The sequence below is a fragment of the Rhynchophorus ferrugineus genome, unplaced genomic scaffold (genome assembly GCF_030347505.1).
Source record: "Rhynchophorus ferrugineus isolate W39M unplaced genomic scaffold, kcgeb_rfMv2 rfM4, whole genome shotgun sequence".
NCBI classification, from domain to species: Eukaryota; Metazoa; Arthropoda; class Insecta; order Coleoptera; family Curculionidae; genus Rhynchophorus; species Rhynchophorus ferrugineus.
Window position 1 is genome coordinate 49150623 of NW_027472583.1, and position 11850 is coordinate 49162472.

The window sequence follows — 11850 nt, forward strand, 5'->3', positions numbered from 1 at the left end:
TGTATAGGCTTGTTTGATCCAAATGATGAAATAAGGTGTTGAGCCATTGCCATTGCAACATTTTCTTTTATTAATTACTTAATTATAGCCTTTAACACAGCAGCAAAAAGTTATTAAACTATTCTAAAAATAGAAAAAACTAACTAGGCGAGTTAATTATTATTTTATCGACTATGTTAATGCTATGCTCTATTAAATGTTATTACTTAATATGCGTGTTATTTAAAGTTGTTAGTAAATATTATAATATTTTGGAAATATTAAATATTTAAAATATAAGAAACGATTAGATTTTAAAATATATTTTTGAAAAATTGGGCCGGTTATTGTTGCAAGCTATTATCTATCACTAGCCATTTCTTTTTCCAGTCTTTATCATTTTACCGTGTCGGACGCAATATAAATGCGAATATTTTGGAATACTTTCGTTTATCAGGACTATGTTTTTTTTAATAGCGTCGGAATTATGTGTAGATGTATGGAAACAATACTTACACTTTTTTATTGAGTCGGAATATTCACTGTAATTCATTCACCAACAGTTTACACGACTATACAATAGTACTGTGTTGTTATAAAAGGGACGGGGACATACATAAAGTGTATATATAAACTAATAAATTAATAAGCAAATAAAATTGAAATTTGGTTCCTTTCCACCCTCCTGGTCCCACTCTGTGATAAATTCAATATGGAAGAACCGTCGCATTTCCCTCATCGACCATTTGTGGTATTTGAGCGTATGGCTCTCAACTGCCTATTTTCCGTTCATAATTTTCACCCGTAGTGATTTTCACTGTGGATTTCGCTCTGGTCACCCTTCATAAGCACATCTTTATGTCAATTTTATAAAAGAGAACATTGTCCTTATCTTATTCGGTCCAAGTTCTTTGAACCCTGGCCGCATGCACAAATATATGGCTCCAAATTTCGCAGCGGGCCTAGCAGTACATTTGTGGCGGACAATCGGACATTACGTTTCAAACTCCCTGAATAGGGTTCAGTATTGACCGCTGAACTCCTCGTGATATTCAAAGCTTTATCCTACATCACAACATAATCCTTCAAAGAATGGCTGACCACTCCGGAAATGCTCTCGAATGTTACATAGAGCAGAAGTTCAACCATACCCTGGTCACCGACTCACTGTGAATCATCACCCCGTTTGTAGTACACTATTTATACTTTTAGCCCTCCTCTTTGTGTTACTAATTTTATTTATTTATTATTAACTATTTCCTTAATTTCCTTGATAGTTTTGTTTTCTTTCTAATTGCAGGAGTATTATTCCCAGCACCTTACTCGATGTCAACAAGTTTTTCTGCTTTTAAGCTTAATTCTTCAGTTTTCTTGACTCTCATGTTCAGCTGAATGCGATGACGAGTCCATTAGCTCAATTGTCAGTGCTGGGTCGAGTCAGAATCATTAGTGACTGATCTGAGTTTAGGTTAAAATATTCTACTTCCATAGAATTTGTAGATATCTTTCTGGCTATGAATAAATCTAATAGATCTGCAGTTTTATTTCAATAAGTTGGTTTTCCTGTTCTGGCAAGTGACCAACATAATCCGGTCTTTTTCAACTAAATTAATGTAAAAATTGGTACACTGGTAATTGGTTATTATAATGTTATATTGTTGAATAGCTACAAATACATTAGAGATGCAATTTATCATTCACAATATAATCCAGCTATTTCGAGTGCTGTTATCAAATTTAAGACATAATCACGCGTTATTTTTAAGCTCCTCAAGAAGTGAATCATGCAGTGTGATTAATTAATTCGCTATATCGCTTGAACATATTTGCTTATTTATTTATTTTTCTCTTAACTAACTTTTATACATATAGAGACTTATAATATTAATTTATGTATATTAATTATCTTCTCTATTATCGTCTTTAGACGCCAATTTACTTAAAATTAATTATTAATATATTAATTACCAAAAAAGATAAAGATTAACAGCCCTTAGAAATTTTTTGCCGACTTGTATAATCAATTGTCAATGTGTAATCAATATAATGGATAGTCTACGACTATTAACTTAAAAATAATATGATTATGCTGTAATTATAATAAAATATACTGTTATTACACAGAATCAATTAAATTTCATTTGTGACAGTATTAGTATATTATTTCCTGAGTTGTTTGCAAGTAAACAATGATTCCGAGCTAGGAAAAAAGTTATTATGTCTAATTTAAACAAACAACAACGCTTCCCAGTATCGAACGGATTAGCAGCAACAATGGAAACAATGGAAACAATTACAAACCGCGTAATATTAGCCTTTAGCCGGTCTAACGAGAGGGCTCTCGACTCCCAAATGAGCATTTTACTATTTATGTGTCTCGGCCCTATAATTAAAAACGCATTTCTATTGCCCTACCTATGTCTAACATTAATCAATGTATGATGGCGGCCGATGGAGTGAAAGCCGAAGAGTGGGGGAGGTGTTTCGGGTTCGGGCGAGGCCGAACAATTTCGATATTTTTTTTCCTGGTTTAATTTAATTAGTAAAAAACGGAAAAAAGTGAGATGTCGATTTTTTTTTGTTTTGGTCACGATTATTGCTCGAATACCTTGTTAAAGATATGAACACGATTAGATATTATGAAAATTGTTTATTTTTTGTTAGGATTATTTGGTGATTTCGTTAGTGTTATCGTTTTTTTATCGAAAAAAAAATTAAATAAGACAATGCACCTTTAGAGACAATTTGATGAAATTTTCAACAGAACCAAAACTTATATAATATAATTATATTTAAAAGCAAACCACTGCTTTTGTTTGAAGTCTAATATTACAATTTGTAAAAAGCTCTTGGGCGCTTTCAGTATTTACACCATAACATACAGTGAATCTTTAAGAGTTCAACTGTGACTAGTGAACTTTTGGAATATTGATCTTACTTCGAATGTGATTGTTATATTAAAGGGCAGTCAACAAAATGCTGATATTAGCAATATTTATACAATACATTTAAGTAACTTGTAGATGTTATTTAGTGTCAATAACTTTAAAAAAAATTTATTAGATTTTACAAAATAATGATGGCTCCTATATTCTTATTTAGGATTTTCATAGTAGATCCCCTTTACAACGCCGGTCACAGCACTCAAAGAAAATTATTTTTATTTATCTGGGCACCAGTAGAAACATTATATTGAAATCTATATTATTATAATTATAAGTATAAAATTATATTATTGCATCTCTCATTTTGGATCTTTCCCATTGCATATAAACATTACATTTAAATTCTTTAAGTATTTGCATATAATCATAAATATTAACCCTATTATCAAGAAATATATTAAACAAAATGAAAATGAAAATATATAAAATAATATATAGACTATGATACAATAATAAGACAAAATTCAAGCATTGAAGATAAAAAAATATCTTAACAAAGCATAAAGAATACCAAAAACAGACCGAAAGAGATGCACAGAAAAAAGAGAAGACCTGAAAAATCATTAGAAGATTATATAGAAAAGTGAGAACTTAGTTGGTGGTGTGGCAGCATGAAATAGAAAATATATATAATTAGATAACAAATAACACGGGACATGAGACATCAGACATCAACTACAACATACTTTTAGTTTTAAACTTGTTTTAGACGAAAGAAGAAGAAACATAAAATCAACAAGTTTTAAAGAAGTTTTAGTATAGAGTTAAATTTAAAAATACCTTGAAGTTGATTTTCTACATTCAATATTGAACCTGATGCTGATTGGTCTCATCTATTTTATATTCCGAAATTAATATAGATTTTATCTGACCTCCACACTTGGCGCCACTGGTGATAATTTTATTTCACTTGATATATTGTACATATTAACTATCTCTATATCTTTGAAACGAAGTACTTCTTGGCTGGTCATCTAGCATATTCTCTCAAATTCTCTAAATCTCAAATTATCAATGTAAACAAGTGTTAAGCAACCCAACCTAAATGTTCGATGGTTTTGACATTTTTCTTTATAAAATAATAATAGTTTTCCATTCAATATTATGCAACTGATCGACATTTTGAATAATGTCTTGTAGTTTTAGAGTTATAGGCCATGGAAGATTTAAATTTTTTTAAATAGCCGTTTTGTTTTCCTTATTACTAGAAAGTTGCCAAGAAAGGTCTGGAGGGCCAAAACGGTTTGAAAATAATTAATTGTAATACTATCTTGCTATCTGCAACAGTTTTAAATAATAAAATACAATTTAGCATTCAAACTGAATTTGGAGAATGCCTAGAGATTCTAAAACTGCAATGGCACTCATTTGGAGCACACGCACAAAAGAGATATTAAAGTTATGACAAGGTGGCTCCCATTGACAGTCAAAATTACTAAAATGATGGATGACCTGTATAGTAAACATTCTGAAAAAATAGAGAAACAAACAAACAACAGAGAAATAGCTGTCCAAAAGGAGATTCAAAGATACGGACACAAAGACTATTTGTGAATCTTAACGAATTCTAGTAGTCGAAGTGAATATTAAATTACCTGAAAATATGTTTAACAAAAAAATTGAACCGACTTCAAGAAATAAATAAGGAACTCACTAAAAGTAAAAAATAATCAAACTTAGATTTTTAACACAAAAAAACGTTTTAAAGGAAAACGTGTACATAATAATCCTTGTAATAATTAAATAAAGACAAGCAAAATAAAAATTACACGTAATTATACACATAATTTAGCTTGATACCTACCTAAACCTATTTATCTATTTACAGTATTATTTTAATTACTACTAATCAATCAAATTAATTTTGTATATATGTCACAAAATTATATTATTATTTTTGTATTGTTTAGGCTAGGCAGTTATTTTATTAAGCATCACATTGGACAGAGCAAGAAAAATTTCAGCTCGTATGATTAAAAATAAGGAACGTTTCAGATCCTGGGGTCTGTTACCTAGTCTAAGTGTAATAATGAAATTAATTAGATGGTATAAAAACTGAAAAGTTCTATTAGATTTTATTTTATTTTATTAGAGGCCAAGGTAGTTGGCAGCGATTAGTAATAATATATTAACAAATTTTAAAAAAATCAAGAATTGAGACGCGAAACCCAATATGATTCTGAAGCATTGAGAGAAAACGTTCAAAGAAATGTCTTCCTTTTAAATCAACAATAAAATATGCTTACGATATTCTCATGAAAGTAGTGAATGATGTAGGTGTAGGATATGTGACATACTATAAACAGAAAATGTTACTATAGCTATATTTGCTGATGATCCTACGATATTTTCTAGTGGAGACAATAGCGAAGAAGTAACCGGACAACTTCAACATGCAAGTAAAAAAAGCCAACGAAAATAAATCAGTGCATATGTATTTCACCTACAACTAACCCGTTTATATACCAATAAAATTTAATAATACTATTATCTCATACACTAACAATATTAAGTATCTGGGAATGAATCTTGACTTACAACTTCGTTGAAATGAACATACGAATGAAAAATGAAAGAAAATAAATATATTGGTTATTTGAGACAGAATTTAAGGTATCCCTACACAATGAGTTGCTGCGGTACAAACAAATATTAAACCCCATATGAAATTAACCTTATATCAATAATGGTAATGTTCTGTGCGAACTAATGTCAACATAATACAAGTATTTCAGAATATAGCCCAGAGAAGTATTGTGGATGCACCCAGATAGTATAAAAATAATCAGTTCGACAGAGACCTTTTAATTCAAACTGTCATAGACGAAATTAAGAGATTCGCAGCAAGGTATAATGAAAGATTCCACTCTCATGCAAACAAATGAATTGCTACAACTTTTATCTTTATAATGTCATCAGCGACTAGCATTAATATATTAATAAATAATAATAACAATTGCAGTAAATTAACTTTCCAGCAAACACGATTTTTTAATGTTTAGATCGCCCCCGTATTCCACCAATCTCGTTAATATCGAAACGCTTTGTAAATGACTCATCAGAACCATTTCCATACTAGTTATATTTCAATCACCGAGGGTAGCGTTCGTTAAACCGTCCGACAATTAGCAATTATCATCTGCATAAGATGGCCGGGCCCGATGACAGGCCAACACGTCGCAGAAACGTCACCCTAATTGACAGGTAATAACAAGCGAACCGTCCAAACGAACGAGTGACTAACGAGTCGACGTTGAGATCGCGAGAGGTTTGGCCCATATCGAAGCCGGTAATAAAATTTTTATAATTGTCACGTGAGAGAGGGATCGAGTGCGAGGAGGACGGACGCGGAGAAAGAGAAGAAAATAAATTGCTTTAATGAGGTACGTTGGGCGCATAATGAGGCTTGTTTGTGGGTAGTTTACGAGCTTTCCTCCATAATAGTTCAAGTTGGTTTCTTATCGATTATTTCATTATAATTTTTGCACTTTTTTCTACTCGTTCATAATGCAAGGAGTGTTTTAGTCATTTTAAAAATTGCTTGTCAACTTCAAGGATTGTGAATTGTTTCCGACATTTTCTGTATTAGGTGCTTGCATGAGTTCTTTTAATTTTTTCACTTTAAAAAGACATTTATTGCTTGTATTTCGAAAAATATATATTAATTAAAATATATTCTTCCAACTTTTTCTCATCTTTCTGTCAACATGCTAGCGATTTCATGTCGATTGATTGTTGTTGGTTTGGTTGTTCATATCGCAGCTGTTGTAAGATTGCAAAAGGTGGATAGAAGGTACTCAAATACTATATACTACACATTCACATTTAGGAAATATCCATGCCTTGAAAAAACCATTGATATTTGGCATAATAGTTACAGTTATTTGTAGATCAAGCTCTAAGAGTCAAGAATAACTGTGAAATGATTCCACACAATTTGTAACTTTTATAGATATAAGATTATTTAGTGATAAGATGTTAATAATAGAATATTCTATATATATATATATATATATATATATATATATATATATATATAAGTTTGGTTTTCATAAAAAGTTTATTTGGTCTTTATATTTTTTTTTTCGTTATGATTGAAAAATTATATCGGCAAAATGCGGTCACCATTCGCTATGAAAATTGCGAATCTTTTTCAGGCATTTTTCATGACATCCTGCAACATCTGTGGCTGAATTTCTTCAATTGTGTGACGAATATTGTCTTTAAGATGTTGAATCGTTTGGGGCTTATTCATATAAAGTTTTGATTTTAAAAAACCCCATAAGAAAAGTCTGGTGCTGTTAAATCCAGAGATCTGGCTGGCTATGCTAAATCGACTCTTCGCGAAATTAGTCTTCGTGGAAAAACGTCATTCAATAATTGAATTGTTGAACGAGCTTTGTGTGCTGTTGCCCCATATTGTTGATACCACATGTCCATTAGTCCTTGCTCTTCCATTTCAGGCACATGAGGTAAGATGTTCGGCAGCAACAGTAACTGCAACACCTGGATTATTTTCAAAAAAATAGGGACCAATGATGTTTACAGCATGAATGTTTGCAATGTTTGCAGCAATGATGTTTCATGAATTAATTGATGATTCTGTGTTTCCCAAAACCGACTGTTCTGTTTATTGACGTGGCCACTGAGAAGGAAATGGTCTTCATTGCTCGTTATTAATTTAGACGAAAAATCTTCAATTTCACCAGAGAGCCTTAGGATTGCATTACTGTACTGAACACGTTGATCAGGATCTCTCTAATTTTGTACGGAATGGAAAATTTTCAAATCAGTTTTCAAAATTTGCTTTAAACTGCGTTCAGAAATGTGTAATTGGGAATCACGTCTACGAATTGATGTTTCAGGAGACCCTGCAGCACTATCGGACCAGAGACACATTTTCAACATTACGAGACGTCCGTTGTCTTCTAGAACGAGGCCTGTCCGCAATCGTACCGTACTGTCGAATATTCGTATGTAAACGACAAATTGTGGTTACGTGATTGACTGGACGATAAAGATATTTTCGACGCAATTTCTGCTGAGTGGCAATAATGGAACGATTATTTTCAATAAATATTGTCAATATTTCAGCTCCTCCTTGGGGCGTATATTTATCCATAATAAAATTTGGACGTCTACAAAATACAACGGTTAAAGCGAAACTGAGCTTAACGTAACCAAGATGGCGAGCAATCAAATTGGTAGCGAGCCTTTTGCCCCATCTGTTCCTACTATTAAAATTAGCGAATATCCATGCCTTGAAAAAAAACATAGATCTTTGGCATAATAATTACAGTTACTTATAGTTCAATCTGCTGGAAAAACTAATAACCGTGAAATCATTCCATACAATTTGTGACTTTTATAGATATAAAATTATTTAGAGATAAGGTGTTAAATGTGATAAAAATGATAGGAAATTTAGAGCTGTGAATAAAAAATAGTACCACCGAAGTGAGGACAGTTATTATTTAATAATAAAAAGTATTTACCCTATATATATATATATATATACATATATATATATATATATATATATATATGTATATATATGTAAGGCTGTAGATAAAGTACCAGTTCCAGACACTGGAAAACACTGCTCCAAATCTGTTCAAGTTAATTTTGTGTTGTAGCCAAATGACAAAAATCTAATTATATCACTTGACAGATGCCCAATTCCTCAAGTAGAATCAGCTAAATACCTCAGAGTATATCTCGAGATTAAATTGGAAACATCGTTTTAACAAAAAGCAGAACAGATTAGACTCAAACTCAAGCAACCGCACTGGTTAGCCGGAAGATACACTCATCTTGACATAAAATTAAAGATATTGGTTTATCAGGCAATCATAAAGCCAATTCGGACCTATGGGATGCAAATGTTGAGTTGTACTAAAACATTAAACTATCTAGTAATCCAACGCACTCAAATCAAAGTTCTACCATTAATTTCCAATGCTTATCGCCACGCAACCGACGAAGAGCTGCACGATGACCTCGAAATCAACTGGATACACGTGATCCAAGGTTTCATCTTAAAACATGAGACAAAATTGCTAAATCATAGCAACGTGGAATCAATACAGATACTGGACAACACGAGTAAAATTAAGAGATTGAACCGAATTTAATCACACGAAATTGTTTAGTGTATAAGTGTATTCTTAACTTTAGCTTAAGTACATTAGTTTTATTTCATTTGGAAATTACAGACTGTGTTAATCTCGTACTCGCATCGCTTGTGTATTAATGCAAGTACAGCAGAATAGAAGTAAGATGTAACATGTAATTAATAAAAAAACCCATATGCAGAAGCCATAATAATCTTCTCTGTACTATTCCAATTTTAGAATATGTACCACCGAAGTGAGTACAGTTATTATTTAATAATAAAAAGTATTCACCCTGTATATAGGAACGGCTTCGATATATCAGGCTAATTTGGTGCACGAAAACCCAAATTGACCGCAACCGAGACCGGAGCCGTCCACCTAAGACCTAAATATGGCGAGACCCATTTGAAATCGCTACATCTTTTATTATTTCCTTTTCTTCTTCGTCGCTTTTCGGTCGTGTTCAGTTCGGTTCGATTTTTTTTTTGTCTTTTTTTCTTCGCCGACCGAGAAAAAAAAGAGAGGCAATCAGCCATGTTGGCCCGGCAGATGTTCACTAAATTATCATTGGACGGACCCGAATAAATTAAAATGTCAGTTGGGACGCGGACCTCGGCCCGGGTTATTAATAGTTTTGCGGTGGTTCCTCTTCGGACCCCGAGGGAACGCGGTGGATCGAAAGTGGACCGTTTCGGGCCAACCCGGACGGCGACGAGAAAGAAAACGCCAGAAACGAGCGGTCTTGATCGAAATTGGTTCGGTGTCGGTGCCGAGGTGAAGAAAATGGAACGAGAATTATGATATTCCCTCGAGTGGTGTGCCGTCGTTGCGGCTCACGCTCAATGATTAATGAAGTGAATATAAAAAAGAAGATTGAAAAGTGTGGAGGAACATTCGAATACAAATCTGAATAGTGGAGCTGTTTACGGAAATATATTACTTAGTCAATCATTTCTAATTTAAAATACTTTAGTTTACTTAACATAAATTGGTGGAACCAAATTTACCGAGTCAACTAGTTATAAATAAATCGAGGATAATGATTGTATAATATTGCGTGTTTTATATAAGAAATTATAACCGATTAGTTGTATATTTTTAATATTAAGAAGTACACCAAATGTTTCTCTGAATTCACCTATAGTCTATCCAGTACTCACAGTGAATGCACATGAATGTATGACTTTAAACATTAACTGTTCACATTCTAATGTGAATTAAATAATTAAACAAAAATAATGTTATTACATATAATTTATATTGCCATTATAGTACATCTAATGCACATATTATCGAACTACAGTTAACTCTACAGCCGCAGTAGTTTGTAGAGTGACCAGCTATGAGGTAGAGTTCTTTGCGCGTTTTATATAATGGTATCCCTTGGAAGCCTAACCAGAGGGTTTATGTATTTTTGTTTTATTAGACAGCATATTTATATTATTACGTTCAGTTATTGCTTCCTTCGTTGCTGTGTCTTCTTATTATTTATTCTTATTATTTATATTATTATTTTTATATCATTGTATTTCTCCTTAGTTTCTTCTGTACTACCTGTGTCAAGTTTTCTTCATAAAATTAGATTTAATTACTGCATTCTCCCTAATAAATTTGTCATATTTTACACATTGTATCCAAATGCTCTTGAAAATGTTCTAAACATTAACATATTATTTATATATATATATATATATATATATATATATATATATATATATATATATATATATATATATCCTTTACACTCTACAATATGATTTTCTACAGTTATACTATATTATTTATATACTCACCTTTACTTGTTTACACTCCCATCAGTTTGTCCTGGTAATTGTTAACAATGGATTATAATCTCCTATTCCAAAGTTTCATTCAGTAAATGTCACTTTCTGAATCACTATTCGAGTCAATAACTAAATTTTTAATTTCCAATTTAACTAACACTTGATAGTGATTACACTGTTTGTCAATTTCTTCTTCTATGTATCTGATGGTGTTTATCCAGACTAGATGTGTTAAGTGTTATGATTGTTTTCACTTGTGCTTATGTGCTTGCTTGAATATGGTAAGGTGCAATGTCCATAGCAATAACTGATGGTGTCCCTAATTTATTTAACAGCTGATTTTCAAACCAGAGCAAAAACGTGTTATATATTTCTCCATGATAATCGCCCTTACACTTGGAGGAAAACACTAACTAGGTTCTGTTTACTTTTGGTCTCCATTTTGATACTTCTTTGGTATTTTGTTAGCTTATATCAACAAAGTTAGCAGCTGTTGAATGATTGATTATGATATATCCCATTATCTATACCTCTTAGAGGATGGATCAAATAAAGTCTTTGAAATCAAAAGTGACTTTTTTTAAGTATATTTATTTATATATTTATTATTATAATACCATTATAATATTATAAACTATATTTTCTTTACAAGGCTGTCAAATAGGCTTTTTGAGTATGAAATGTAAGAGCTCTAATGCCATCTATCGTAAACGATTCGGAATTTTACAGAATTTAATTGGAAAACTTGGAGGAATTGGAAAAATAATTAAAAACATATTTTTACTGGACCTATTATATTAACGTTGAGGTAACTATAACAAGTTATTTGAATATTGTGTGATTAGAATCACTAAAAGTTTTTTCTATTTTTTTAGATAGTGATACTGTGTTGATAAACTAATACTTTTTTAATACATCCCTGTTTATTTTCGCTCTTTGTATTTGGCATAACATTTTCTAAGCATGTCAAAAGTATATATCAGCCACATTATTTTAAGTTTCAGACCTCTTTCAAATTGTTACTTT

General features: G+C 31.7%; 1 non-coding gene across 1 annotated transcript; it reads right to left on the reverse strand.

The window, feature by feature from the left end:
* Positions 1–9197: 9197 nt before the first annotated feature.
* On the reverse strand, positions 9198–9301 carry LOC143196783 (U6 spliceosomal RNA). Its single transcript, XR_013005845.1, has one exon. It is a non-coding gene; the product is annotated as a U6 spliceosomal RNA (small nuclear RNA).
* Positions 9302–11850: the final 2549 nt, after the last annotated feature.